Source organism: Rhinopithecus roxellana, chromosome 14, assembly GCF_007565055.1.
Source record: "Rhinopithecus roxellana isolate Shanxi Qingling chromosome 14, ASM756505v1, whole genome shotgun sequence".
NCBI lineage: Eukaryota > Metazoa > Chordata > Mammalia > Primates > Cercopithecidae > Rhinopithecus > Rhinopithecus roxellana.
The window spans coordinates 76,685,848-76,690,957 of record NC_044562.1 but is presented as its reverse complement, the minus strand read 5'-3'; positions in this window follow the sequence as shown (position 1 = coordinate 76,690,957).

The window sequence follows — 5,110 nt, the reverse complement described above, 5'->3', positions numbered from 1 at the left end:
AATGGGAAAGCATGTGAGCTCATCCCTTCTGCCTGTGATTTTCTCATACTGCGTCCGTTCCTCCATTCATCATATGTCCTCAGAAGGCATGAACAAAAGGCTAGGGGAACAGTAGTATTAGGTCAGAATATTTTCCCCACTTGTATCTGATCTTGCAAGAAACAGCTGGTTTGCACAAATCATTTAATTGAAGTGAGTTTAATAAATGAACTATTTACAGAGGTGCAACAGCCTTAAGGGAACTCGGCGAAGAGTGGTGAAGACCAGGGACAAGCACAGCAGGAAGCCAGTGCCACTCATAGACGCGTAGAAGCAAGTGGTGATGGTGTTACCTGACCCCTGTGAGAGCCACAGCTGTGGAGGAGGGAACACCTGAAAGTCCCGTGGCAAAGAGGAATGCAGCCACTGCAAAACCATGTCCCAACAAGGAGTCACAGTGGGATAAATAGGCTGACCTGGCTTCCTGCCTTCTAATCCCCGGTCAGCACCAGCCATCAGCCAAACCCAATTGGAAGCCAGAGGACAAGAAGGGTCAGATGACACAGTCTGTAGGCGTCAGCCTCCCAGAGCACAAGCCAAGGCAAAGGGTGGAGAGTGGAGGGGCAAACAGAGAGGAACCAACACACAGTCAACAATCAGAAGTGAAAAATGGTTGGCAAGCAAACCACTGTGTGCAGCTTATTACGACTTACTTTGTGGAAGTTCAACAGACAGATGGCATCTAGAGCACCCGGTACCTCATCTCCTGATGGGTGGGATTTCGGTTTTCTTTCCACAACCCTCACAACATGTCTCCTTACTCTACATTCTACATCTCTGTCAGGGACAAAAAATTCTGCATCAACATGTTTCTAGCCTCTAGGTGTTTTTTTTTTTGGTTTTTTTTTTTTTTTTTTGAGACCGAGTCTCGCTCTGTCACCCAGGCTGGAATGCAGTGGCCAGATCTCGGCTCACTGCAAGCTCCGCCTCCCGGGTTCACACCATTCTCCTGCCTCTGCCTCCCAAGTAGCTGGGACTACAGGCGCCCGCCACTACGCCTGGCCAATTTTTTGTATTTTTAGTAGAGACAGGGTTTCACTGTGTTAGCCAGGATGGTCTCAATCTCCTGACCTTGTGATCCACCTGCCTCGGCCTCCCAAAGTGCTGGGATTACAGGAGTGAGCCACTGCACCCAGCTAGCATCTAGGTTTTTCAGAAAGGCCATCTTCTTCAATGCTGTCCCCTACCTGCTACATCAGGAATCACCCAACAGCATTGCTGACAGGTTATTGAGTCTGATTAGATACTTTGGTGACAAACTGCTTACAATCTCCAGAGGAAAACTTCTATCATTTAACAACTCTGTTTTAAAAAAGTTCACAGGCAGGGGTGGTGGCTCATGCCTATAATGCCAGCACTTTGGGCAGCCAAGGCGGGTGGATCTCCTGAGCTCAGGAGTTCGAGACCAGCCGGAGCAACATGATGAAACCCCCCTCTCTACCAAACATACAAAAATTTGCCAGGCATGGTGGCACATGCCTGTGGTCCCAGCTACTTGGGAGGCTGAGGTAGGAGGATGAGTCCAGGAGGTGGAGGTTGCAGTGAGCCGAGATCATGCCACTGCACTTCAATCTGGGTGATAGAGTGGGATCCTGTCTCAAAAAGAAAAATAATTAATTAAAAGGTTAACAGTAAGCCACAAATATTTATTGAAAATTTTCCCCTTCTCAGCGATAGTTTTATTTAATATCAAAGTTAGATTCTTAAAAGATAATTTAAAAGTTGAAATTCTCTCAGTTTTACATATAACTTCAAGATGACTCAATACCATTGGTACCATTTGGCCATGTTTTCATCCTCCTGAAATGTTTTGTTAAATGGGGTCTAGAATCCCAGAGATTCTCATCTGCTGCTGCTGCTATGAAGCAAAATTAACTCAAGAGTGGAGTGAAGGTGTTAGGAGTAATGTTTCAAAGGGGTGAAAACATTAATTGGGGAAAAAGACTAGATACTTTTAGGGAGAGGGATAGAGATACAATGATGTCGTTATAGAATTACAAGCTAAAGTTCACAAAGGAAAAGAATCAGTGTTAAGATGAAACACGCAATGTTTGCAGCACTCAGGAACAACCACCAAAAAAAAAAAAAAGTCTGAAAAAATAAAACTGGAAGATTCAGGGATAGTTTCCATTTATTCCTAGGGATCTCACTCTTCTCTCCTCTGCTCTGTGCCCTAAGTTGACCTGGGATGGATTATATGAACTGCATCTGATTAGGTTCTGGTTAGCCCCTGGGAGACCCTGGGCAGAAGATCAGAGGGGAGAAGAGTAAGACTGGAATATTTATCTGCTTCCATCTTTCTCCCTATGGGGTCTCTGCAGGCTGGCTGCATCCCTGTACTCAAGGCCTCTATCGGACTTCCCCCTTCACACAATTTTCTCTCTGGATTCCAGTAATTCTCTACCCTTCAGACTTGGGGCACTGCCTAACCCTGAGGATTCCCACACACTGCCCACAACTTCATAAACAGTCTTGTTCATTATTAAATTACTCAATTCCAATATGCTGTGTGTTTTCTGCCAGGACCCTGATTAACACACTCAGTCTTATTAGCCTCCCAACACATGTTTATTGAGTAACCACCACATGTCAAGGAGGAATAAAATGATTAATTGGAGAATCAATGCCTTCAATAGGGCAGTCTGAGACTGGAGACAGCCAGAGAGGCAGATCATTATATTACATCCTGACAGGTGACACAAGGAGGCACTGGATGGGGAGGTCAGTGGGATATAAAAGTCTGGGCAGGGGCAGACTCAGGGAAGGTTTCTCAGTGGAGATGGGGTCAGGGAAATTTAGAGGCAGGGGTGTGGGTAGGAAGTGGTCAGAAGCTGCCAGAGCAGTTTACAGCCAAGGACATCAGAGCCAGTCAGGTTATGGTAAGAGACTAGAGGGGAGGGCTAAGCTGGACCAGATCAAAGCCTTGTGCTGGGGAAAGGTGTCCTACTCTTCCATTTGCTTACTCTCCCCACCAAGGGAAAAATAATGACACAGGTGAGGTCTACAGCCTCTTACTCTGAGCCCTTAATCCTGCCCTACTACCATGGCTTGCCACTCCTATTTCTTTAGTCTGCTCTGAAAATCACCTCCATATACTTCCTGCACATTCTAAGGTCTTTCAAGACAGCAACAAGACAATACAGCAAACTAGTCCTTGGAGATGAGCTACAGAAGAGGGCTAGAAGTGAACGTTCCCAAATGCATTCTGGACGCCCTGGCGGTCAGAACCCTTTTTCTTTGATAGCATTAGATAATGCTGACACTATTTTTGTCCAGTGGAGAAGGGTGAGGATAATGTTGGAAAGAGGGCAGGGAGCGAGCTTCACTTCATCAAGCGGGGGCTTTGGTTCAAATCGGTTTGGGTGGCCTGGCACTTTGAAAATCCATTTATCACACTAAATGGCAAGTCCAGGTCCAGGAGGTTCCTGTCTTCCCTCTCTCAACAGCAAACTGCAAGTAGTTTCATTGTAGGATAAGGCCAAGCCCACTGCTGCCCGTGCTGTTTTTGTTTTGTTTCGAGACAAAGTCTAGCTGTCACCAGGCTGCAGTGCAGTGGTGCGATCAGAGCTCTCTTGAGCTCAAGTGATTCTCTTGCCTCCACCTCCCAAAGCCGTGGGATTACAGCCGTGAGACACCTCATGGGGACCCCGGTTTACTGGTTTTTGTTTGTTTTTTGAAACAGAGTCTCACTTTGTCACTCAAGCTGAAGTGCAGTGGTGCAATCTCAGTTCACTGCAGCCTCGACCTTCTGGGCTCAAGTGATCCTCCTTCCTCAGTCCCCCAAGTAGCTGGGGCTACAGGTGCACACATTCGTATTTTTAGTAGAGACAGGGTTTCATCTTGTTGCCCAGGCTGGTCTCAAACTCCTGGATTCAAGTGATCTGCCCGCCTCAGCCTCCCAAAGTGCTAAGATTACAGGTGTGAGCCACTGCGCCCGCCCTTTACTGTTAACTTAAAACAAAAAATTATAAATTTGAAAAAGGAGGAGACTTTCTTTTAAAAGGTTATAGCCTGCAAGGTGGCCATTCCATTGGCTGATAAACACAGCCTCTGGCCTAAGACCAGAGACAGGCACTTGGAAGGCAGAGGGGTTGGGGTAGAAGCTTTATGCTGAACAGTTTGGCCAAACATACATACTTAACAGGTTACAGGAGGAGCTATGAATATTGATGAAGGCTGTCCTTACACATGCATATTGAACAAACATGCATGTAACATGTTCTCTTTGGGGTGGAGACTTAACATTTAAATGTATTACTTCAAACCTATACTTCAAAAGGTCTTTTTAGGCCGTGAATGCATACAAGTGCACAATCCTGTAAACTGGCCAGAACCAGTCCATGGTCGGTGGTCTTCTTATCAGGAAAAAGTTCCTGAAATCAGTTTCTTGTCCAATGAAAGCTGTAGTTCTGGCTTGTGGAACAGGGGTTCAGCTGGTCAGTGTCTGTGAGCTGATTAAGTTGTAATAGTTTGAACATCGCTTATCTCAAACCAGTGCTTGTTTAGCCTCTAGAGAAAAAGAAAACCTTTGTGGCAGTTAGACCATAGTTTATTCCTTAAGTGTAGGTGTGTGACTTAGGTCCTTTTTATTATTTGATGTCCTATTGCTACAAACAGTCTGTTCCGTCTGCCTTATGATTTCTCTTTTAAACATTAATGCTAGTCAGTTGTTGAATCTAAATTCCAAAAGGGAGAGGGTAGACTTCCTGATTTCCCTTCTGGCTGTGGCTAGAAACTCAGCTTTAAGGTTTTTCTGGGGTCTGCTTGGCCAAGGGGGTCCATTCAGTCAGTGAGGGGCTTAGGATTTTATTTTTTGTTTACACCACCCTACGGGTTCCTCCTTAACACCCTTTGATGTCAGAGACAGCAATTATCCAGCACTGTGGCTAAGGAGGCTTCTTTAGAGTTAAAAGCACACACATAACCTTACCCAACCGATCCCTCTCTTCTCTTAAACAAGAGGGCGTACCACTGCCCTACTCAGCCTCCCCACAAATAAGGACGAGATACGGGAAGGGTTAAAAGCAAGTGGTGGGTATAAAATCTTCGGAATTCTCTCTTTGAGCAACTA